Source organism: Elephantulus edwardii, unplaced genomic scaffold (assembly GCF_000299155.1).
Source record: "Elephantulus edwardii isolate Elephantulus edwardi_28Jun2011 unplaced genomic scaffold, EleEdw1.0 scaffold00224, whole genome shotgun sequence".
Taxonomy (NCBI): domain Eukaryota; kingdom Metazoa; phylum Chordata; class Mammalia; order Macroscelidea; family Macroscelididae; genus Elephantulus; species Elephantulus edwardii.
This window is the reverse complement of record NW_006399974.1, coordinates 4,295,755-4,321,956: the sequence shown is the minus strand read 5'-3', so window position 1 is coordinate 4,321,956 and position 26,202 is coordinate 4,295,755. Positions and strand designations below refer to the sequence as shown.

Here is a 26,202-nt window from a genome sequence, read left to right as displayed (position 1 = left end):
GGGTTTGTCCTGGAGAGGGTGAAGCCAGAATGTTCCCAGGAGTCAAGGATTCTGAAGCTTCGTCTGACATACTTTGGGCATGTTGCAAGGAGGGCCTGGTCCTTGGAGAGGGACATCATGTTTGGGAGAGTGGAGGGATGGCGCAGGAGAGGAAGACCTTTGATGAGATGAATCGATTCTGTGAGTGGAGTGGTGGGAATGAATGTGTTGGCACAGAATAGAATGTTGTTTAGGGCTCTTGTACATAGGGTCACTATGAGTTGCAAATGACTCAATGGCACATAACAACAACATATTAGATAAAAGTTGTTATGTACTGTCAAGTTGAAACTCACTCATAATTGATCCTCTAGCAAGTTTTTAAAGCCTATAAATCCTAGAGGAGGAGATTGTCCATCTTTTTGCAATGAAAAGGCTGTTGGGGGGAAAAAAAAAGAAAAGGCTGTTGGATTCTTACTGATAGCCTCTGGATTGGCAGTAGCGCTTTACAGAAGCCACTGAAACAACCATAAGAATATCTGTCTTTGTTTTATTTACTGTGGAAAGACATTTGACTGTGTGAATCTTAACAGACTACAGCTAACATTAAGAAGAATGGAAAGGGAGCTCTGGTGGCCTAGTGGCTAGAAGCGGCACTGCATCCCCGAAGGCATGCTATTTGAATTTACCAAATACTTCACTGGAGAAGGAGGGACAATCTCCTCCTGTGCCAGTTGGATCCAATTTGATGGTACATAAAAAGAGAAAAAAGAAAAAGGGGGTGGGGAGAGAGATATTGAGAGATTGTTAACAGCTTTAGTTTGCTTGGCTCCACAGTCAACACTCTTGGCACCAGCAGCCAAGAAATTAAAAGATGTATTGCATTGGAAGTCTGCTGTTAGAGATCTTTCCAAAGTACTGAAGAGCAATTATGTCAGTCTGGAGACTAAGGTACACCTGGTACAGGCCATGGACTTTGCAGTCATTTGCTATGTGTCAGTGAGCTGGAAAATGACTAGGGGTGAAAGGAGAGTTGATGCCTTTGAGCTGTGGTGTTGGAGAAGAGTGTTGAATATACCATGGACTACTAAGAGAACAAATGCATTTGACCTGGGGTGAAACCAGGCTTCTCCTTAGAGCCAAGGATTCTTAAGCTTCGTAATGTTATATACTTTGGACATGTTGCAAAGAGGGACCAGTCCTTGGAGAGAGACGTCATGCTTGGGAGGGAGGGTGGAGGGACAGCACAGGAGAGGAAGACCCTCAATGAGATGGATTAATTTAGTGACTGGGGTAATAGGGTTAGGTGTGTCAATAACAATAAGATTGACACAGGATAGAGCAGGGTTTACGACTGTTGTACAAAGGGTCACTGTGAGTTGCAAGCGACTTCATGGCCCATAACAACAACAAAATAGGCAAATTGTGAAGATTTTTGAATAAATTATGGTAATGCAACTGGAACAGATCCATATTTATTCCCATTCCAAAAAATGGTGCTCCGACAGTGTGGAAGTATTGCTAATACTATACACAAGCAAAATTCTGCTGAAGATTGTGCAGAAGTGACCGAAACAGTACATTGACAGAGAACTACCAGAAGTGCAATATCATGTGGATCTTGGCTGAAAGCAGAGAATACTAGAGAAATGTCTGTCTGTGTTTCATTGACTATGCAAAGGCGTAGTCAGGTGTGATCACAGGTGTGGATCACAACAAATTGTGGCTAACCTTGAGAAGAATCCTGGAACACTTACTTGTGCTCATGCAAAACCTATACTTGGACCAGGAACAGGTTGTTAGAGCAAGGAAACACATATTTCAAAATCAGGAAAGGAGTGTGTCAAGGATGCATCCTGTTTCTGTACCTTTTCAGTTGATTCGGGAAACAGATCATTCAGGAGACTAGACTTTATGAGGAGGAATGTGGTATCAAAATTGGAGGAAGATTCATCAAGAACCTGTGCTATGCAGATGACACAACCTTGCTTGACAAAACTGAGGAGGACCTGAAGCTTTTGGTGCAGAAGGTCAAAGGCTGCTGTCTTCGATATGGATTGAAGCTTATCATCAAGTAAATAGAGTATCTCAGCACAAGGCTAGTCGGAAGCACCATGAAAGGTGAAGAAGAGGTTGAGCTTGATAACCTTTTTAGATTGCTCAGTCCCACAATCAACACTTTTGGAAACAGCAATCAGGACTACAAAGATGTATTGCATTAGCTAAATCTGTTATCAGGGACCTCTCCAGAGTGCTGAAGAGCAATGATATCATAGATGCACCTCGAGACAAAGGTGCATCTGATCCAAGCCTGATCTTTGCAATTTCTTCCCATACATTAGAGAGCTGGACAGTGACTAAGGATGACAGAAGAAACATTGATGCCTTTTAGTTGAGGTACTGGAGAAGCATATTGAATATAATGTGGACTGACGAAGACAAACAGGTCTGTCCTTGAGGGGGTAAAAACAGGCTGCTCATTGGAGGTAAGGATTTCAAAGCTCTGTCTCTCATACTTTGGATATGGGGTCTGGAGGGGCCAGTCCTTGGAGGAAGACATCATGCTTGAAAGGGTGAGGAGACAGCATAGAAGAGGAAAACTTGAAATGGATTGACGTAGTTAGTAACTGGGGTTATGGGGTCAGGTGTGTTAGAGACAGTAAGATTGGCTCAGGATATAGGATTCAGAGCTATTGTGCATAGGGTCACAGACAACTCAGCAACACATGACAATAACAACAATGATAAATTGAAGGGATCTCTGATCTCCTCCTGGTAAGGATTTATGTTGCCAACCCAAAGACAGGTGCTTCGAAACCACCAGCTGCTCTGAGGGAGAAAGATCGTCAGGCTCCTCTCATACAATTTCCTACTCCTGAAAAATTATCTGATAGAGGATCAGCAATGAGTCAATTCTGACTTCATGACATACAACACCACCAATAAACTGAGATTTTGTGTGCTAGATTGCTCACTAGCACACACAAAAAATTAGCATGAATAGGAATAGTTAACAGTCTTATTAGATTTTTTCTGACTTCATAAAATTTATTTTAGAGAAAAGGCAACAGCATATAATCTAAAAATAATATTCAGTATTTCCCTTTTATCCTTTATTAAGATACCAATTTTCATTATGTTTTTTGTTTACTTAGTCGTCGTTTATTTTTTTTCCAGAGAAAGAGACTTGCATCCCCAGTGTTATTAATACACTTAGAAGGTGTGATTTCACAGTGTGTTCACTTTTCATTCCTGTTTGCTCATCAGTAATACAGTCAGGGCATTATACACTGTCATTTTATAGGACAGCCATCTGTCTTATTCAGTAAAACCAGAATAATTTAAATCTTAATATCACATTGAGGACCTCTATCAGAGTAGACACAAATTTTTCCTTTTTGGTAACACTTCAATCTGGAGCCAAAAGCAGTTTGTCAAAATGACAGATTTGGGTCTAAGGTATGGACCTTGAAAAATTCATGCTGTAACTTTTTCCCTTACACCTGAATGTAGAGACACAAATAAGCATATCTAGTACATAAGAATTTAGTTAATACTTTTTCTGTTTCTAGATGATTAACTTGAAATTGTTTTTATATCTGCATCTAACTTGTAATTATCAAAGTGTCCTTTCAGTATGTATGCAGTGCATTGATTCATAACTAATTGATTCATCTCTTTACAACACTGTCTTGCATTGTGTTTCAGAAGACCCAAACTGCCAGTGATGCTTAGGTTTTTTTTCTCCTTTTAATGATTTCATTCCTAGCAAGAATTTTCCTTTTTGCTGAATTTGTATCCAAATATTTTTTCCCTATTAATAACTAATATCCATAGTGTGCTTAGGTAATTCTCGTAGGTAGGGAGGTGCACTGCCAACTCAAAGGTGAGTGATTTAATTCTACCCACTGCTTGATGAGAGAAAGTGGAGAAATCTCTGAAAACAGCCTCAGAAAACCTGTTGGAGGATTGGTTCTGATTTGACAATGATGAAAGTAAAGCATGATTAACATCCTGAGCTCAAACATAATAACAGGAGAATGGTGCAGTGTTTTGTTCCCCTTTCCATGCAGTTAGTTGGATTGAATGACAACAACACACCGTTTAAATAATTATAATTAAGAATTGGTACTCTCCTTTGCTCTTTAGCTTCTGGAACAAGTCCTTTGGCTCTGAGGAGTATAGCTCAGAAACATTTATTGTATATATAGCTTTCTTTTCCTCTTGATCTTCTAAACCCCTCCATTCAATAAGTTTGGTTATATATTGCCAATCTTTTGGTGCACTACAGATGTTAGTATGATGCTGGCAAGTAGGCCTCAAGTATCTCAAACACCAGCAGGGTCACTCATTGTAGAGTGGCTTCAGTGGGACTTCTAAACTGAGAATAACTAGGAAGGAAGGTCGGCTGATTTCACTTAAGCATTGAAAGCCTTATGAATAAATACAGAATATGCAATACTGGAAAATCAACCCTCTGACCCCAGGTTGAAACACTGAGAATATAGTGTAGTGACAAGAATGGCTTGAGCACTATCAACAGTCCCAAAGATGGTCTGGGAACGGGATGCATTTTGTTCCCTTGTATTTGAAGTTACTGAATCAGACATTTTTTTTTTTTTTTTGACAGTGGCAGATTTTATTGGTCTGGGACACACAGATAAGGAACCCTCACCCATGGTGGAGGTGGAGGTTGATGATAAAATCTGATGTCACTTGTGGTAGAAACGTGGGTTCTGGCTGTGCTGGATGAAAGGAAGTCGAGGGCCAGGCTGGCTGGTAGCGGCAAAGCCCGACTTTCCTGCTGGCTGCATGTGCACAGGGAGCTGAGGGGAGGCGAGGAGTCCTGGGGCTGGATGCAGAACTTGGGGGTGCATGGGGTGCAAGGAGGATGAGTCAGAGAACCCAGTCTGCTGGTTAGCATGTTCCATCTGCTTTTGCAAGGATAAGGCACTGCCGGGCTGGAGAAACCCTGTCTGGGTGGGCTGAAAGTGGCTGTGCACGGGATAGGGCTGTGGCTGTGGCTGAGACAGGTACTGCACTGCCGGAAAGGCTGAAGGTGCTCTGAGCTGTTGACTAGGACTATAGGCTGGTTGTGTGGGCCCGTAGTGAGGTGGTGGCTGAGCAGTGCCATAGGCACTTCCTGGGCTGCCTTGGAATTGCCCGTGCTCAGGAGTCCCAGGAAAAGCTGCTGCTGAACCCACGTAGTGCCGTGTAGTTAGCACTTGAGGTCCAAACATTGAATCAGACATTTTGATGGCAACTAACAACAAAAGGCAATATGTTGTTAGACCACATCATCTAAAATTTTAGAGAAAAGCAAAATATTACAGAGCTATATCTCAATTTTAGTGAATTCTGGTGACGGAGTAAATAAGGAATTGTGCTTCTAACCCAGATGCTGAGCCTCTGTTGCAGTTCAAATCCACCAGTCACCCTTCGGGAAAAAAGAAGGGAAAATCTTCCCCTCCAATTTACAGCCTCAGAAAACCCTCTGGAGGGTTTACATTGTTTAAGGTATAAGAGGTATAAGTTGTTTCCAACTTGAAAACAATAATTGTTTTTAAATTGTCTCAGTTTTCTTTTTTATTAATAAGGACTTTGTGGGGGAAAACCACTTTGTTGAATTCATTTTGGTTTTAGAAGAGTATCGCTGAGGATATTGTTTATTATAAACTTATCTTAGAGTTTATTTTGAGAAAAATCATCATTAAAAGAATTGAGTATTTTTTTAAATAATGAAAATTTCTGTAAACAGTTGAAATTTCTTTTTGCTTTGAGGACTAGATTGTTTCATAGTTGTACATTAATTCCTAAGATCCACACATCATACTTGCTTTGGTTTTTAGCCTCAGTTCAGTTTTCTTTTTACCCACCTCTCCTTTATGAATCTTACTGCAGATGACTTTTAAAAAGAATCTTATTCTTTTAGAAAATAAACTTTCTCTTTGGAAAGAAGAAAGATATATTAAAAAATTGAATATGTAAAGGCAACAGAGCTGGAGGCAGAAAAACTCATTAGTAGACTCTAAATAATCTAGGCATAAGATGATGGAAGTCTATTTAGGGATAAGGACTCAAACAGAGAATTGCTGTGTTTGTATTCCAATAAGTGGGACACATGGGGTTGCCATGAACCCGAATTATGTTGAAGAAAATGTATGTGGTGGGAGGGGGGGAGGTTTAAGAAGCTAAGAAGATGAATAAAGATTTAGAAGGGCAGCTTGGAAAGACAAAGGAAAGTATTATAATGAAATGTGCAAGGAGCCAGAGTCAGAAAATCAAAAGGGCTGAACTTGATCAGTATTTCTCAAACTAAAGGAACTAAAGAACACATTGAAGCTGCAAGTTGGAATACGTAAGGAGGCTATGGGCAGAATATTTAATGATTCAGGAAGCATTAAAAGAAGATGGAAAGAATATTGACTCACTGTACAAAAAAAGTGTTGGTTGACACACAAGAATTTCATTATACAACATGATCAAGAGGCAATGGTGATGAACGAGGAAGTTCAGGCTGCTCTGAAGGACTTGGCAAAAATAAGGTCCCAGGAATTGATGAAATACCAATCAATATATTTCAACAAACATACTGCCCTGGACTTGCTTACCAGGTTGTGCCAAGAAATCTGGAGGACAACTACCTGGTCAACTGACTGGAAGAGATCCATATTTATTGCCATTAAAAAAAAAAAAAAGATGACCCAACAGACTGTGGAAATTACCGAAAAATACCACTAATATCACACACAAGCAAAATCATGCTGAAGGTTATCCCAAAATAACTGGAATGATACATCGACCAAGAACCATCAAAAATACAAGCTGGGTTTAGAAGAGGTCGTGGCACTAGAGACATTATCACCAATGTCAGATGGTCTTGGCAGAAAGCAAAGAGTACCAGAGGAATGGCTGTCTGTGTTTCATTGACTATGCAAAGACATTTAACCATGTGGATCACATCAAATTGTGGCTAACCTTGAGGAGAATGAGAATCCCTGAACACTTGATTGTGCCTATGACAAACCTATACTTGGACCAGGAGATACAAAATAACAGGCCCTCAGAGTTACCTGATAATTAGGACATTTTGTTTTGTTAGCCTAAGAGATATAGGTCTGTATAAGTTTTGTTTTTCATATATGTGTCTGGTTTTGTTATTATGGGTGATATAAGATATTTAATGCCTTATAGAATGGTATTTCTTGTTTTTACAGTATGAACTTTTATAGATAGAGTTGATAGAACTCATTTATGATGTCAGTTTGAGGACTATGGTGCATCTAATTCAGGCCATCGTCTAATTGTAGCCTATTACTTGCTGTCCATCTGATAGCTGAACAGAATAAAGATGACAGAAAAAGAATTGACACCTTTGAGCTGTGGTGTTGGGGAAGAGTGCTGAACATACTTATGAACGGCCAAGAGAACTAACAAACATGTCTTGGAGAGGGTAACTCTAGTGCTCTTTGGAGGCAAGAATGAAGAGATTTTGCCTCACCTCCTTTGGGCATGTTGCTAGAAGAAGGGGCTATTCCTTGGAGAAGGATATGATACTAGGAAGTGTGCAGGGTCGGCAAGGAGAGGAAGACCCTCAACCAGGTGGATTGACACAGTGACTTCTGCAGTGGGTTCTTATGTGTTAGGAAGTGTGAGGACGACACAAGTTAAAATAGGTTCAGAGCTTTCTTTTGTTTCTGGTGTCACTGTGAGTTGCACTTGACTTTACGGCACCTACAACACCACCACCATGAGCGAATGGAAGGGTAATGAATAATTTTTGCTATCAGTTTAGTTTGCCTCAAAGTTACAAATTTTTCCACATTTTCTCTTTCTTTTGGACTCCGTGTGTCTTTGTGTGTTTATATTTGAGTCCAGACATTTCACGTGGCATGCTGTTTCAGAAGTCTTACAAGTCTGGAAGGAGACTTTCTGGTGGCATAGTCCATAAGGTAGCACATCTCTTAACAGTTTACATCCACCAGCTGCTTCAGGGGAGAATGATGGGGATTTTTTTTCTCCCCATGCAGTTATCAACCTCAGAAACCCAAATGAGGGTCTTCTATGAGTTGGTTCCAACTGGACAGTAATGACTTGAGAAGAATCTGAAATTAGGAAGAAAGCCTCTAGATGATGTTTGGACACCAATATGGAGTAAATGAAGTTTCTAGATAAGGTTATAAAATGAGGACAGAAGGGGACCAAGAATAAAATTAGCATCCATTGTAGTTTTATGAAGCTTTGATGGTCTGCTGGTAAGGAATTGTGCTACTAACCCAAGGGCAGGCAGTTTAGATCCATCAGCTGCTCCTCAGGAGAAAGGTGGGCAGTCTTCTCTGGTGCAATTTACTGCTTATGAGCACCTCCCTGAGGGTGAGCCATGAAGTGATTCTGACCTGATACGTAACAACAGTGTAGTTTTAGGGAGCTTTCGTGACCTAGTGGATACAGAATTGTGCTACATACCCAAAGGTGGCACCTCTCTGCATGTTTGAATCCACCAGCTGCTCCTCCGGAAAGATGAGCAATCATCTCCCATGAGATTTACAACCTCTGAAAACCTGCTGAAAGATTCGTTCAGACTTGGTAAATACTAACAAGCTTTATGTTCTTTAGCATTCCCTTTATTGGTGATAATCTGTCTCATTGTAGTTGTAAATGCCATCAAGTTGAATACATCTCATAGCAACCCTTTGAACAGATCTGAACTCTGACCTGTGCTGTACCATCTTTATCATACTCAACACATTTAAATCCATGGGCGCAGTAGCAGTCCATGTCATTGAGGGTCTTCCTCTCCTTTACTGACCTTCCACCTTCACATGGAATAGCTTCTCCTAGCAACATGTCCAAAATAGGTGAGAAAACACTTCACCATCTTTTCCTTCAAGTAGCATTCTGGTTGCACTTTCTCCAAGTCATATCTGTTTGTTCTTTTGGTCCAAGGGATATTTCAGTCCTCTTCTCTAACACAACAAGTCAAATGCATCAATTCCTCTCCTGTCATTCTTATTCATTGCCCACCTCTAAGATGCACTTCAGGTAATTGGAAAGACTGTGGCTTGAATCAGGCAAACCTTTGTCTTTAAAATAACATCATTGCTCTTCAGGAGCAATCAGAAGTCCCTGATAACAGACTTTCCCAATGCTCTGTGTACCCAATTTCCTGATTCTTGTACCAAGGATGTTGATTGTTGATTCAAGCAAGATGAAATTGTTGATAATTTCAGTCATTTCTCCTTCTATCATAATCTTGTCCATTGGCCCAATGGTGAGGATTTTTGTTTTCTTGATGTTGATATGTAATGCATATTGAAGACTATAGTCCTTGAGTCTCTGCAACAAGTGCTTCATATCCTCATTTTCAGCAAAATTGTGTCATCTGCATAACACAGATTGTGGGTGAACATTCCTCAAATACTGATGCCACACTCTTCTCTAATATCCAGCTTCTTTAATGATAAACTTAGCATACAGATTGAATATTTATGAAAAGAGAATATAGCCCTGATGACCACCGTTCCCAATTGGAAACCATGCGATACACCCTTGTTCTATTTGGGCAACAGATTCTTGGTCTAGATAGATTTTGTATAAGCATGATTACGTGTTCTGAAATTCCCACTCCTCTTAAGATTAGCCTTAGTTTGTTAGGATCCACATGGTCAAATGCCTTGCATAGTCAGTGAAGCTCAAATAGACATTCTGTTTCACATTAATATCTCATTATTGTGCGCCATTGAGTTGGAACCAACCCTGGTTGACCAGCCCTTCAGGGAGTTTTCAGAACCAGTGAACTTCAAGGGAGGAAACTGTCCATGCTTCTGAAGGAGAGCAGCTGGTGAATTCAAACCACGTACTTTTGGGATTGCAAAGCAGCTTTTTACAATTAGGCTGAAAGAGCTCTCTAGTTTCTCATTAGTATTAGTAAATAATTTCTATATTTAATTTTCCCCAGTTAAGATTTCTGGATGGTTTCTAACTATACTGGACTTTGGGGATATTTTTGTGTTTATAAATTGCTTGTAATCTTACATATAAATTGCAGGTAGATAAATTAATAAAATTAATGGTCTTTTTATTATTCTTGAATATTGCAACATGTTATTTTGATAACTATACTGATTTTCAATGTGAAATACTTAGAACCCAGAATATCAGATGTATCTATCTATATGTCATGTGGTTTTTACATGAACCATTTGTCTACTGAAGAGCTAATAATAACTATCTGGGATTAAGATCACTTTGTAGTGTGTAGTACTTTATATAAATGTATTAACTTTTTTAGTAATTTAACAAATTAGGTGACAAATACCACTCCACTTTCCAGAAAAAGGAATTAAGACTCTAAAGATCAAAATGTTCCTACTTAGTAACCATCAGATGGTCAGTTTGCTAGAACATACATCATTTCTCAGTAAAGACTGCTGTGAACGATGCCAGACTTTACCTGTTTTAATGTCTTCAACATCATAGTCACCTCTTCTTCAATCCTATCTCCCCCTTGTCAAAATTCAGGCTTTACTAACTTTGTGTGAAGATTATTTTAATATTTTCCTTTATCTCTGAATGCCACAGTACATTCAGTTGAAGGCATTTCTATTCTTTCTTGTACCACATTAACAACACAGTAGAGTTCTTGATAGTATTTTTTTAAGTTAGTTGCAAATGTTGATTTCTCCTTTTTCAGTTTGCAAAATTATATGACAGAAAATCTGTAGCTAAATATCATTTTATGATTTCCATCTGTTCAAGTACAATAGTGTTTATAGTGTATTCCAGATTGCAGTGTGATAGAAATATCCTATTACAGCAGATAGAATTTAAAGTGATCATTGTATATTCTAATGAGAAAACATTTTTAAACAAGTACTTCACTTAATTTCAAAGCAGAATAACTGAATACAGCAATTTGGTGACAGCATCTGCTCTACAGAGTGTGTTTGTATTGTGTCAACAATAAAAACCTTTTTCTGACTGTCATGGAAGTCTTATCAGTTTGCTCATATATATATATACCAGTACTGGAAGGGATGGGCAAGGTGGGGAGAGTGTCCAGATTAATTTGAATAACTTAAAATTTTTTGTTTTTATTTTCTGTTGTCGAGAACGTCTTCTATTCCCTTGCATGACTTGACTTTAAAGAGTTGAAGAATGGGTTTTGTGGTTTTGGGGGATGGGGAATATTACATGACAGTATGATTTTTGCTAGTTTTATTTCAAGAGTATAGCTGTTGTTATGTGTTGTCAGATCATCTGCAAATCATAGCTACCCTGTGCACAATAGCTCTGAACTCTGTCCTGAGCCTGTCTCTCTGTCTCCAATACACCTACCCCCATTACCTCAGTTATTGTATCAATCCATCCCATCCAGTTTCTTCCTCTCTCGCACTGTCCCTCCATCCTTCTGAGTAGGATGTCCTTCTCTAAGGTCTCTCCTGGCAATGTGTCTATAGTATGTGGGACAGAGCTTCAAGTTACTTCCAAGGAGAAACTTGGTTTCTCCTTCTCTTTTGCAAACCTGCGTATTCTCTTGACTGTCAGTGAAATGTTCAAAACTCTTCTCCAGCACCACAGCTCAAAGACTTTAATCTGTCCTCCTTAGTCATTGTCCAGCTCTCTGATGCATAGCGACTAATTGCAAAGACCATGGTCTGGATCAGGCATAACTTAGTCTCCAGACTGAGATCATTGTTGGAGTGGTCCCTGACAGCAGATTTTCCCAGTGCAATTTGCCTTTCAATTTCCTGGCTGCTGGTATCAAGAGTGTTCATTGTGGGTCTGAGCAAGATGAAATTGTTAACAATCTTAATCTTAGTAGTTAAGTGCTATGTACATGTATTCTAAGGAATTGTTATGTGCCACTGAGTCACCTGCAACCCATAGCAACCCTACGTCAAACATTCTGAACCCTTCTCTGTCCTGAGCCAGTGTCACTAATTCCAACACACCAACCCTTATTGTCCCAGTTACTGTATCGATCCATCTTATCTGGTGTCTTCCTCTCCTGCACTGTCCCCCTACCCTTCTAATCCTGATGTCCTTTCCCAAAGACTGGTCTCTCCAGGCCATGTGCCCAGACTGTGTGAGCTGGAGCTTCAAAATCCTAGCCTCCAAGGAAAAACTTGGTTTCACCTTCTCTAGGACCAGCCTATTTATTTTCTTGGTGGTCCATGATATGTTCAAGACTTCTCTAGCACTACAATTCAATGGCATCGATTCTGCTTCTTTTATCCTTAGTCATTTTCCAGCTCTCTGATGCATAGCAAGTAATTGCAAAGCCCATGGCCTGGGTTAGGCACACCTTAGTCTCTAGACTGATGTCTTTGCTTTTCAATTCTCTGGAGAAGTCCCTGACAACAGATTTTCCCAATGCAGTTCGTCTTTTGATTTCCTGACTGCTGGTGCTAAGGGTGTTGATTGTGGAGTCGAGCTAGCTGTTATTGTTAACAAGCTCAATCTCTTCTCCCCTATCATGATGCTGCCAGTTGGCCCAGTGGTGAGATACTTAATATGCTGCTTAATATGTTTGAGATAACCACCTGTATGGGAACTGATGTGTGATCAAGATATGTTGTTACAAAAACAGGGTTTTAGATGTTATATATAATATTCTGTCGCTTACATAAAAATTATGTAGAGACACAATAAGGATATGTTGACTATGATAAAAGTGTCTTTAAACACCTACATCTTTTAGAAAAATTGATAACCAAAATTCCAAATAGATAGTAGACTGTGATTGAGTCCCTGAGCTATTATTTGTTTGGTTCCTCCCTACCTTTAGGCAATGAGGATATATCCCCTGGGTTTGTGGTGGTGTTATATTTTCAGTATATTGATGTTATATTGATGTCTTCAAGGTCATACTACTGTAGCATACCACTAAAAGAGTAATTGTAACAACAGTGGCTCTAGCAACTAACTTCTAAATATCTGTAAAAGAAATTGGAAAAAGGAAAAAAACATATAATGGCCAAACATGGTAACTTCATTACTGTCTTTAAAAACTATCTTTTATAGAGTTACATGAATTAGTTCTGTTTTTCCAAAGGACAAAAGTAGGATTAATGTACAGAAGTTAGGGGGAAACAGAGTCAGAGTCTAGCTTAATATAAACCCTAAACCCACTGTTGTTGCATTGATTCAAACACATGGTGACCCCATCTATTATCTGAGGTTGTGCATCTTTATAGGGGGAGCCTGTCTGTCCCATGTAGTTCTTAGCATGCTTCTATATTAACAATTGAAAGACCAGTGTCATAAACAACGATTCAGGTGACAATTGTTTGTGCAGAAATTTCTGTCAGGATTATTGAAGAGAGAAAAATTGGTAGCATGGGCAGAGTGTCCTTCAGGAACAGCCAGATGTGGATTTGAATTCTTGCTTGGGCACCCTGTAGCTGTTGTGATCGTTGAGAAGAAATTTAGCGTTTTTGGTTTCCTGATAGGAACTGGGGATGATAAAAACCTAGCTCAAGAGGTTGTAGTAAGGATTAAAGAAAGCTGAAATACCCAGTATCTTCATTGGCACTGCATTATAGATTCTCAATAAATCGGTAACTGCCCCAGTAAATTACTACTTTTGTTAAAAGAGAAAGTTTATAGAGCGTATTAGTTTCCCTTTCAATGATTTATTCACATTTTATTTCCTAATATTAGCTGCAGACCCCTCAATGTAATAGCATTCTTCCTTCCCACTTCCTCCTTGGGCTCCTTGTTTCAATGCGCCCTTCTTTCCCTCCTGCCTTTCAGAACTTTGTTTGGGGGCAAATGCTGACCTTTTCAACATGCATGATTGATGGTTCTACAGGAGGAGTACATGCCCAGGCGTACATGCCTCCTGGGTGTTTGTGTTCACTTTATAAGACTACTTGTTGTTTGCTTACCCTGGGGTTGGAGGGCTAAGTAAGTGTAATGAATACAACTTTTGTATTTGGAAAGGAGTAGGAGGAGCCCTCCACAGCTTGGCATCAAAGTTCTGGAAGGTGCTGCTTGACAGCTACTGTAATCTCTAGAGTTCCAATGATGTTTGAGCCTGAAATCAGAGTACTTGCATGGTGTTGGCAGGAATATCAAGCAAATTAGAAGTTTCTTTCCCTTTCTTTGGCCTTTCCAATCTCCTCTAGTGTCCTTTATTGGTAGAACCTTAACGGGGAGTCAGATGACAGTGTGATTTGCAGATTCTGGGCACAAGGATCATAGAGCAGAATAAGAAAGCCTGAATTTGAGATTGAAATACAATAAATTACTAAATGGCAAAGAGAACTCGATATTGAGTAGTGCTTCTTGTTGTTACGTGCCACTGAGTTGCCTGTGACTCATAGCAACTCTTTGCAAATGCCCTAAACCCTGCTCTATCCCTTGCCAATCTCATTGTCTTCGACACACCTATCCCCATTACCTCAGTGACTAAATCAGTCCATCTCATCAAGGGTCTTTCTCTCCTGAGCTGTCCCTCTACTCTTCCAAGCATGATATCCCTCTCCAAGACTTGGTCCTGCCTTGCAACATGTCCAAAGTATGTCAGATGAAGCTTCAGAATCCTTTTCTCCAAGGAGCAGCCCGGCTTCACCCTCTCCAGGACAAATCTGTTTGTTCTCCTGGCAGACCGTGGGTATATTCAATACTCTTTTCAAGCACCACAGCTCAAAGGCATCAACTCTCCTTCTATCATCCCTAGTCATTGTCCAACTCTCTGATGCATAGCAAGTAATTGTAAAGACCATGGCCTGTATCTGGTGCACCTTAGTCTCCAGACTGACATTGTTGCTTTTCAGTACTTTGGAGAGGTCTCTAAGAGCAATCTTTCCCAATACAATTTGTCTTTTAATTTCCTGGCTGATGGTACTGAGAGTGTTGATTGTAGAGCCAAGCAAACTGAAGCTGTCAACGATCTCAATCACTTAACCATCTATCATGATGCTACCAATTGGCCTCGTGGTGAGAATCTTTGTTTTCTTAATGTTGAGCTTCAATTCATATTGAAGGCTGCAGTCCTTGACCTTCTACAGCAAGTGCTTCATATCACATTTTTTATATCATATTTTTAATATCCAATACGTGTGTGTGTGTACAGATGACATACCCTTGCAGGCTGAAACTGAAGAAGCCTGAAACTCTTGCTGCAGAAGGCCAGGGACTATAGTCTACAATATGGATTGAAGTTCAACATCAAGAAAACAAAGATGCTCGCCACTTGACCAATTATCAGCACCATGATGGGTAGAGAGGAGGTTGAGGTTTTTAACAATTACAGTTTGCTTGTCTCCATAATCAACACTCTTGGCACCAGCAGTCAAAAGACTAATCAAAAGACAAATTTCACTTGGAAAATCTGCTGTGAGGGACCTCTCCAGAATACTGAAAAGCAACGATGTCATTCTAGAGACTAAGGTGTGCCTAATTCAGGCCATGATCTTCACAGTTACATGCTATGCATCAGAAAGCTAGACAGTGGCTAAGGATGACAGAAGAACTAATGTCTTTGAATTGTGGTGCTGGACAATAGTCTTGAACATTCATTCCTTGGATAGCCAAGAAAGCAAATAGATCTCTCTTGTAGAGGGTGAAACCAAGTTTCTCCTTGGAGGCTAGGATTTTGAAGCCCCATCTCATAATTTGGGCACATGGTCACAAGGGACCAATTTTTGGAGAATGACATCCTTGAAAGGATGGAGGGACAGTACAGGAGAGGATGACCCTTGATGAGATGGATTGATACAGTGATGTATTTGGAATGGGGGTTGATGTGTTGAAATTATTGAGACTGCCTCAGGACAGGGCAGGGTTCAGAGCTACTGTGCATAGAGTCCTATGGGTTGCAGGTGACTTGATGACACAAAACAGCAATGGTATTTATGTAATTCTCCCCCCATGTAGAAAATCTGCATTTTTACATTACTTTTCTCTCCTAAAAGGGATTGAGCCATATTTGACTGATAGTAACTAATGACAAGAGGGTATTTTCTGTGCAAAGACTAAGCAACATCGTGTTTAAGATTTGTCCTTTTCAGAAAGTATTCTACACAACTTAACATTTCCTCCTCCTCTCACTCTTCTCTAAAACATTTTCCTTCTTTACTGTTTGTGATTCTTCAAGATATTAATAAAATAAAGCAAATTCAAAATTTCAACCAGAAGAATGACTTATTTTTACTGTCACAATTTTATCCTTTGAGTAAAATCAGTATGTGAGTTTTTGTTTCTTACAGTTACAGCAGGGAGGACTTGAAGAGATGGAGAATGTCTGAATTGAAAGGGTTTTTTTTGGGGGGGTTATTTTTTTTAAGAAAAATATGTTTATAGCCTCCTTTGCAAAAGAAAGCCAATAGATTGGAACTTTATTTTTGGTAAAGAATAATTTTGTGTCTTTGGAGGTATCTTTTTTCAGATACTGATATTCACAGCAGATGTACTGGTACTTCTGAGACTGATTTAACTAAGACTACAGCTCTATTAGTACTAGAAATCTTCACTAAATTTCATTTATACACTTTGCAATGAGGCCATTTGTTTTTCAGTCTTTGCTTTCTCTTCTCATGGATTCTAATGAAGAATATTTGTAATTATTTTAAGAGCATGCTACAGTCTACACTGTACAATAGTTAATAATTACTTTACATAAAAATTAGATAAATTATTTAAAAAATTATCCTTTAAATTTGGACATTCTCATCTCTTCAGGTCCTCCCTGCTTTAACTATAAGAAACAAAAAATCACATTAAATACATAAAAATTACATAAACCTGTTTCTGGTTTTTGTTATTGTTATGTGTTGTCGAGTCAGAACTGACTCATAGGTGACACTCTAGAGGGTTTTCAGAGGCAGTAAATCACATGGGAAGAACTTGCTCATTCTTGCACAGAGCAAATAGTGGAGTCTAGCCTTTTTGTTATTGTTGTGTACCATCAAATCAGATCTGACTGGCATGAGAGGAGATCGCCCTGCCTTTTCTGGCAGAGCGTTTGGTGGATATGAACTGTGTGCTTTCAGGATTACAGCTCAGCTTCTTGCCACTTGACCATTAGAGCTCCCTATGTTGTTGTTGTTATGTACCATTGAGTCGTTTGTGACTCATAAAAACCCTATGTACAACAGCTCTAAATCCTGTTCTATCCTGGGCCAACCTCACTGTTTCTGACACATCTATCCCCATTTCTCCAGTCATCCAGTCACTGAGTCAATCCATCCCATCTAGGGTCTTATCCTTCTCTGCTGTCCCTCCAGCCTCCCAAGCATAATGTCCCTCTCCAATGACTAATCCCTCCTCACACCATGCCCAGAGTATGTTAGACAGAGCTTCAGAATTCTTGCTTTCAAGGAGCAGCCCGGTTTCACCTTCTCCAGTACAAACCAGTCCACGGTATATTCAATACTCTTCTCCAACACCACAACTCAAAGGGATCAATTCTCCTTTTATCATCCCTAGTCATTGTCCAACTTTCTGATTGTGAAGACCGTGGCTTGGATCAGGTGACCTTAGTCTCCAGACTGATATCATTGCTCTTCAATATTCCTGAGAGGTCCCTGCCATCAGACTTTTCCAATGCATTTCATCTCTTGATTTCCTGGCTCCTGGTACCAAGAATGTTGATTGTAAAATCAAGCAAACTAAAGCCGTTAAACAATCTCAAGCTCTTCATCATCTGTCATGATACTGCTAATCACCCCAGTGGTGAGAAGCTTTGTTTTCTTGATGTTGAGCTTTAATTCATACTGAAGGTTGCAGTCCTTGATCCTTTGCAGGAAGTACTTCAGGTCCTCCTTAGTTTCAGCATGCAGGGTTGTATCATGTTCATAATACAAGTTGTTCATTAGTCTTCCTCCAATCCTAATGCTCCCTTATTGGTGAATGAAATTCATATTAGAAATCCTACAAATTGAAACTTTGATCTGTGAGCCGTCTTGGCAGTGGTTTGGTTTTTTTTTAAACTGTAAGCTAAAGAATCCAGAGCCCCATGGAAGTATCTCAAAGCCAACACAAAACCAGGGGAGAAGCCCACTAGCATTTCCACAATTCTTGTTTTATCTTCAGCTCATTCCTGGTGGGGGTGCTATTTTATCAAGTTAAATAAAAACCCCATCAAAACCCAGTTTGGATAACTATTGAAAAACATTTCTACAAATGCCATTGATTCCCTTTTATGGTTAACACAACCACCTGGGAAATGTTCTTGGTTGGTTTTTGTTTAAAAAAAATTTTATTTTAACTCTAATTTATAAAAAATTTACGGAAAAGTTAGATTTTCATTCATTCATTCATTGTTGCATATATTACCCCGTCCCTCCCTTCCCCCTCCTCAAGTTGACTTTTTCCCTTTTTGTTAGTTTATTTACAAAACTCTAATACAAATTCAAACAAATTCTTTCAATTTCCCTTAGGCACCACCCATCAAATTGTACAACCCAATGATTAATCCCCTCTTCCCTCTGCACATCCACATCCCTCTGCTTCCAGCCTCTCCCACCCCTCCTGGATCCTCATACTCATTCTACAATAACAATCTTATACAATATTTATTCTTGTGGGGCTGAATTCGTTCACTCAGCATAATGCTCTCCAGTCCCTCCCAAGTTAGGTAATAATTTACAAAGTCATTGCTTCTGTGTGCTGCATACATTGTGTGAATGTACCATAATTTCTCAATCTATTCATTTGTGGTAGGACATTTGGGCTGTTTGCATGTTCTTGTGATGGTGAATAATGCTGCTATGAATACTGGTGTTCAAATCTCAGTTTGTGCCTTAGTTCTCATATTCTCAGCGTAAATTCCAAGTAGTGGAATAGCTGGGTCACATGGAATTTCTATGTTCAGCTTTTTAAGGAAGTGCAACTGGCAGCATTCCTTTTATCTTATACACAAGTGTATCAAAATTAGAACGTATAAACATGACTATTTTAATAGTGTAAATTTACTATATGTTGGGTACAAATGAGCAAACTTTTACTTTAGCATAGTGAATATGTAAGATAATGAAGTTACTTCTTCACTGTTAGTGGAAATACTGATATGTCATTTTCAAACTGGATAGTTGAAAAAGACTAGATGAAAAGACTGGAAAGAGGAAAATTTTTATATTTGAATTTAACTGCCATTATTATTTTGAAGCAAGAGTGGCATCTACTTCCTAAACAGCATGCCTCTGGAAACTCTATGAACTTTGATAATTGACGATAGTTATGGAAAGGCTTCAGGCCTTTTGTTCATAGGGTCGCTATGTGTTGTGCTCAACTCGATGACAATCATCAACAACATTTTTTTTCCTACTGAAAATAAATTTCATTTAAAAACTATGTGTGTGCTTCACACCCATGTTTATTGCACCTTTGTTCACAATAGCAAGGAGTTGGAAACTACCTAAGTGCCCATCAACAAACGAATGGATAAAGAAGCTGTGGTATATTCACACAATGGAATACTATGCTACATTGAAAAACAAGGAACTCATGCAATATTATTCAAAATGGTTGATGCTGGAGAACATTATGCTGAGTGAAGTATCCCAGTCACAAAAGGACAAATACTGCATGGTGCCACTGTTGTAAAACAGGACTGACCTTGGGGTTGGGGAGAGACTGAGAAAGATGGGTTCAATTATGTATACTGCACTGAAACAGATGAGGGTGAAAACTGTTTAAAAGGGATGTGTGATTAGGTATTTCTGTCATGACAGGAGTCTAGAGCGATGACTACATGGTGGATTGGACCTGGGGAAGGCTTTGTAAAACAATGAAAGAACTTTTCTTTCATTTTTCCAAGAGGGTAGTGTTGGGGGGTGGGAGAGGTTTAGGAGGGGAGAAATGTGCAACAATGAATGAATGGAAATCCAAAGCCTCTGTAAATTCTTACTGAAATTAATAATAGATTTAAATTTTAAAAAAATTAAGTTAGAGTATGGAAGGCAATGGATTTATAACTGCTCATGCTAATAACACTATATCATGGCATGGAGGAGGAATAGTGGAACTTTATCCACATTTACAATATTCTTCTTACCGAAACCATTTATGGAAAATAGGAACTGCATTGGAACATGTAGCTGAATTGGAACTGATCATATTGTTAATATTTCTAGCCTTAAACTTAAAAGATTATATTGTTCAAAATTATTTGTTATATATTTGTTTACATTTTAACCTCTTTTAACAACTGGGATCTAGTGGGAAGAGAAGACCAGAGAATGGCCAAAATTATTGTGGCAGCTATTGCTGCCAGTTTAGGGCCTGTGTCAGGAGAAGGAAGTCTTACTCATAAACAGTGCCACCCAAAGGTAATAAAGGAGGTCAGAATTGCTTCCATTGTGGAAAGCTGGGCCACTTCAGTAGACAGTGTCACAGACGAGAGCCACAGGTAGGCAAGGGAGTAGAGAGGAAGCTCCTACTCACTTGTTTTAAGTGTGGATTTGAAAGACACATGGCCAAGAGCGGCTCACAGGTCCTCGTGGCTGACAGGACTGACAGGCCCCAGCTCCCAGCTGGAAACAAAGAATGCTTTAACAATTTAGATCCTCCCAGAAGATCTGTGGGTGAGCATTAACATTACTGGTAAGTATATTCATTCTCTCCTAGACACAAGAGCCTATTATTTGGTCCTAAAAGCCTTCTGAGGTCCCAACTCTTCTCACTATTTCTTAGTTGTTGGAATGGACGGAAAACCTCATAAGCAGTTCCTTGCTTCACCTCTGCCTTGCATGCAGACTTCCAAGCTGTAAAACAACCCAGTGGTAGATGGAATTTGGTCCAGGACTTAAGAACAATAAATGACATTGTTGAGCCTCTTAAAAAAAAAAAAACAGCACAAAACTATGTGTGTGCATATACCAAAACTTGTTGTTGTTGGGTCAGTTCCATTTTTATTTTAAGTAAGAAAAGTCCACATTGTTAAAGTAATGATAAAAAGTATAGTCCAGCATATAGTTTGAAGATATGGCTTCAGCTCTAGTGGCCAGTTCTGGACAGAGAGCTGTGTTGCCAACCCAAAGACAGGAAGTTCAAATTCACCTGCTGCTCTGAGGGAGAAAATAGGCATTCTCCTCCCATGTGATTTACTGCCTCTGAAAATCTGCTGAAAGGTCAGTTGTGAGTTCTTATTCAACAGCAATGTGTTAGTTATCATTAGTTTATATTGTAACCTGAAAAACATATGGTTATATGTATACTATATGATTATATGTCCGTCGGTGTCAGCCTAAAGTTGTCTTTTTTAGCCATTATGTTAGGCCCCTCTGGTCTCCAGCCACCTTAATTGCAAAAATAGTAGCTGTTGGACTAGGATAATAGGGAGAGAGTGCTTTCTACAGTGAGGAGCAGGTCTTGGGGGGAGACTGGAGCAAAACCCTGGTGAGACTGAGACCCTGGTGATAGTGGTGGAGAGACTATGGCCCTGCTGTGGAGAAATTGTGGCAAGGTATAACCAGAGGAGCTTTTCTGTTCTTGCTGGATGACACAAGGTAAAACTTCTTGCTGAACTGAAACCAGAGCCTGGACTAATTAAGAAACTGTGCCTTGCTTGGGACTGCTAAGCTAACACCTGGACTTGTACTGGGTGATATTCTTTGCCTCCCTCCCTCTCTAACTTACTTCCCTAATAAACAGCCCCATTCTCATTATCAGTACCACAATGAGTCAAAAATGAATAAGTGAACCTCTTGCCGCAGGTATGGCTCTAGAGGCACGATGAGGCTTGGCCATGGGCTCTTTATCTGCTTTCTCCTCTTGGGCGGTGAAGAGCTGTATTATTCTCACTTTCTCTGGCCCTTTCAGAGAGAAGCTCATGGCCTTGTGTCTCCAAGTCCTATTTTCTAATCTTAAGACAGTCTGGTAACACAATCTCTTTATGTGGTTTGGGCAGTTAGTTGCTGAGTTTCATACAGTCAGTTACACTTGCTAGAATTCCCCAGGCTAGAATTGGGGTTTTTCAACTCTATTGTGATCATGGATATGACTCTATAACAAACAACTTTGGCAACATATGATCATAATTAACACTTTGATTTTTCTGTCATTTTTTAGTCCAACTTTCAGACACATAGCAAGTAATTGAAAATACCATGGCGTGGTTCAGGTCTGATACATTACACACTATATGTACCACCAAGAGCTGCTAAAGAAGAAGAGGCAGAGTGGGAGGGTATTAGGGGAAAGGGTAGGAGATTTATCCAGGAAAGGAAGCTGGAGCTCCAGACATGAAGAAACCCTTTCAAGGGCACATACAGATGGATAAAATGCAAACTGTGTAAATTTATCAACTCCCATTCCAGCAGCCATCATTCTTCTATGTAGACTTGATTGACTTTATATTATGCATACTAAACTTTGCCCAAGAATTGGTTTTTTTTCAGTGAAAATGAAAGCAAATTAGTGCCTCAGTATCCCTTGGGAATTCTGAAGAAGCAAAGCACTCCAACAATCACAAATATTCATTTCAGTTCATTAATTCTAATCCTGCTTTTGACAGTCTAGAATTTGCAGAAAGAATTGAAAAGCCATGTGGCTCTAATTTAATTAGCATATGTTTGTCATTGACCAGATGTGCTTGTTAACTCCTTTACATTAAGCGTTAAGTTGGGAGAGAAATATGAAAGTCCATTTGACTTTTTATGTTCCCAGAATTTTTTTCTGGGAAATTGCAAAAAGAAACAACAAAAGTATGCCTTTGCAATTGACATAAAGCATTCATTCATTTGCTAATAATCTGTTGCTCAAGAGCTGCTAATTTGAGTATTTAACTTAGTGATAAATCCGGTTGTGGATCTTTCCAAAGCAATAGAAACAAACTTACTGTGTCTTAAGGAAGATGGCTTTCAAGTAACCTAAATTTGGCTACATAATACTTTTCTAATTCTTTATTGTCTTTTACTTCAATAATAACAAAATAGAAATTTTCCAAGCAAGTGATTCTATCCTATTTTCCTGAATGTTGGTAAGGTGGTGCTATAATATTTTTCTCTAATGTTGTGTATTGGGTACAATGGAAAGAACATTGTTCTACAGAGAGGGTTCTTTTACTCTCAGGTCCCATAAACTGAAATTAAATTGTTTGGTTCTCTAAACCTCAGTGTGTTTAGATGAATAATTCCATGAATAAAGATCAAGACTAGGATAATTCTTAAGAGGCAGAGAGCAGGTCTCTCTCTGCTTTTTAGCCTCTCCATTATCTCTGGCACAGCTACTTCTTGGGGCTCTCTCCCTTTTTTTCTCCGCTGAGTTTGTGAATTTCTGCAGCCACACAGAACACATAGACGATGCTTACAGTTTTATGTTTATTAAGGAAAAGGAGACAACTCAGAAGTAACAGGTTATGAACAGGTAAAATAACAGGATTCTGATTAGGTGATGAGGTTATGAATAAGCAGGAATGACAAGATGTAACTCAGACACAACATGAAGAGTTTTGTGGTCAAAACTTGGATAAGTTCCCTGCATAGAAGTCACATCCCTCTCAAGATGCTTTCCTTTTCAGATTTTCTGTCTTGGAAAGCTTTTTTAGCTATCTGTTTTTCAGTCAGTACTTAAGGCATTATTGGCACATAAGTGGATTCCCATCAGTTGGTATTCCATCAATTCCTGTTTATTATTTCATGAAATGAAATTCCTTTTAGCTGATGCCTCAGTGCACCTTAAACTTCTTCCTTCATTACTCGTGGTTCTTGATCATAAGCTGTGTCTTGAAATTGTTCAGTGACAGGCAAATCTTTTTAATACAGTGACTGTGTGTATTCCTTCTATCTTTTTTGATATTTCCTAGATCGTTCAAGTTTTTGCTCACAGTATTCTTTAGTATTACAACTTGAGACTTGAATTTGTTTTTTTGGTTCTTTCAGCTTAAAAAAAGGCTGAGTTTTCTATTTTATTTTCTAATTCTGGCTGTTAGCACATATCATTTTAATACTTTGCTTTGTCTTCTTGAGATGCTTTTGAAATCTTTTCATCTCTTATTCTGGCATTTCTTCCCTTTGTTTTGGCTTTTCAGAAATTGATGGAAGACCAGTTGATATGTTTCAACAGCCTTGGACATGCCCACCAGTATGTGCCCGGAAATTTGAAAGATAGCTGCCTGACCAACTGACTGGAAGAAATCTGTATTTATTCCCATTCACAAGAAAGATGGTCCAAGAGAATGTGGAAATTGTCAAACAATTTCATTAATATCACATGAAATCTTGCTGCAGATTATTTAAAAATGGCTAGAACAGTATATCAACTGAGAACTGACTGAAGTTCAAACTAGATTTAGTAGAGGCTCTTTCCCAGGGATGTCATTGCTGATGTCAGATGGATCTTGACTGAAATCAGAGTATAATAGAAGAATGTCTGTTTATGTTTTTTTTTTAACTATGCAAAAGCATTTTGACTATTTGGATCATTGCAAATTGTTGTTAACACTGAGAAGAATGAGAATCTCAGAACACTTAATTGTACTTAGGCAAAACTATATGTAAACTATGAGACTTACTTTTCAAGAGAAGACTGCATGATTTAAAATGAAGAAAGATATTATGTCAGGGTTGTATCCTTTTTCCATTCTTATTCAATCTCTGTGCTGAATAAATCATTTGAAAAGATGGACTTCATCGATTGGAGGAAGACTCATCAACAACCTGCATTATGCATATGACACAGCTTTGCTAAAAATGAACACTTGAAACTAGTTGTACTAGTTGTAGAAGTATGCAGAGTGCAACCTTCAAAGTGGATTACATCTCAACAGCAAGAAATAAAAAGTCCTCATTACTAGATCAATAGTCAACATCAAAATAGAGGGAGAAAAGATTAAAGTTGTCAATGAATTCATCTTGCTTTGATCCACCACCAACACTCTTGGCACCAAGTGCCAAGAAATCAGAAGACATGTTGCTTTTAAAAGATACACTGTCAAGAACCTCTCCAAAGTACTAAAGGAACCATGATGTAAGTTTAAAGGGTAAGATGCACTTGATTCAATTATTCAGTGATTCAAAAATTTAGTAATTTTCAGTTTCTTGCTATGGATCTGAAAATTAGTGAATAAGGATGACAGAAGAAGAATTTATGCCTTTGAACTGTGATGTTGGGGAAGAGTACCAAATATCCCATGGACGGACAAGAGAGCAGACAGCTGTGTCTTGGACAAAGTGCAACCAGAGTGCTCCTTAGAGGCAGGATGGCAGAGCGTTTTGTCACATACTTTGGTTGTATTGTTAGGATAAGCCAGTCCTTGGAAAAGGACATTATACTTGGAAAAGGTAACATTCACCAAAAGAGAAGACCCTCAGCAAGATCGATTAGCACAACGATTTTATATTATAGATGATGAAGATGGCACAGTATAGGGCAGGGTTCTGTTCCATTGTCATAGGGCTTTGAGTTATAGTCAACTCAGTGGCACCTAACAACAACAAGGTGAATTCCCAGACTGACTCTCTCATTAATACAAACCTTCGTGTGTAGTCAGTATAGCCCAACCATTTTAGGGTTATTTTAAAGGTCAGGGAGCTCTGGTGGTTTAGTTAAGGGAGTTAAGCTACTAACACAAAAGACCATACGTCTCCCTGTCAGTGCAAATCCACCAGCAGATTTCAGGGAGAAAGATGAACAGTCTCCTCTTATGTAATTTAAAACCTCATAAACTCAATGGATGGACAGTTTTAATTGTTTCTGACTCAGTAACAATGAAATGAGTGAGAGGATGATGGGATAAGCAGCAAAGGCCAAGAAATTTGAGGTAAAGTAACAGCTAACTGCACAGTCATCTACAAACTCTACTACTTCTAGAATATGCACATACACCAATACTTCTCTGAGGAGAGACCCAATAGATTTGGTTTTAATTTTCTAGATAAGTTTTATGTGATGGCAGGGGTCAGAACTGCTGTACTAAGTGATGTATAAAACAGTACAACTAAAAAAATATGGTTCACCAACCAGGTACCAGTTGACAAAAGTTGACTGGTTTGTGACTAGTCTATGAGAAACTGTGAAACTTGCACTAAAATGTCAGTTAAGATTTGCTTATAATTTGCTAATCTAAAAATCTTACTGAAATCTGCTATTTTATTTACAATAGAAAGATACTATTTAGATAATATAGTGAAGTCTGAAAATTTAGTAGTATTAGTGAAACTTCTAAAAGTTTATAAAGTTTAGATATCTTTCTTCTAAACTGGAAAATGTTCTTCCCTACCACCGTGATATAATAGATAGTATTTTTTAATTATTTGGAAAATAACTTCTTGT

The 26,202-nt window shown here is 38.9% G+C and overlaps 1 protein-coding gene and 1 pseudogene across 1 annotated transcript in view; one reads left to right on the top strand and one right to left on the bottom strand.

Annotated features, from left to right (window-relative positions):
• The window catches only part of HS2ST1 (heparan sulfate 2-O-sulfotransferase 1), a 282,876-nt gene that overhangs the window by 129,618 nt on the left and 127,056 nt on the right, over window positions 1-26,202 (top strand). The window lies entirely within an intron of this gene.
• On the bottom strand, window positions 4,692-5,231 carry LOC102845648 (annotated as a pseudogene).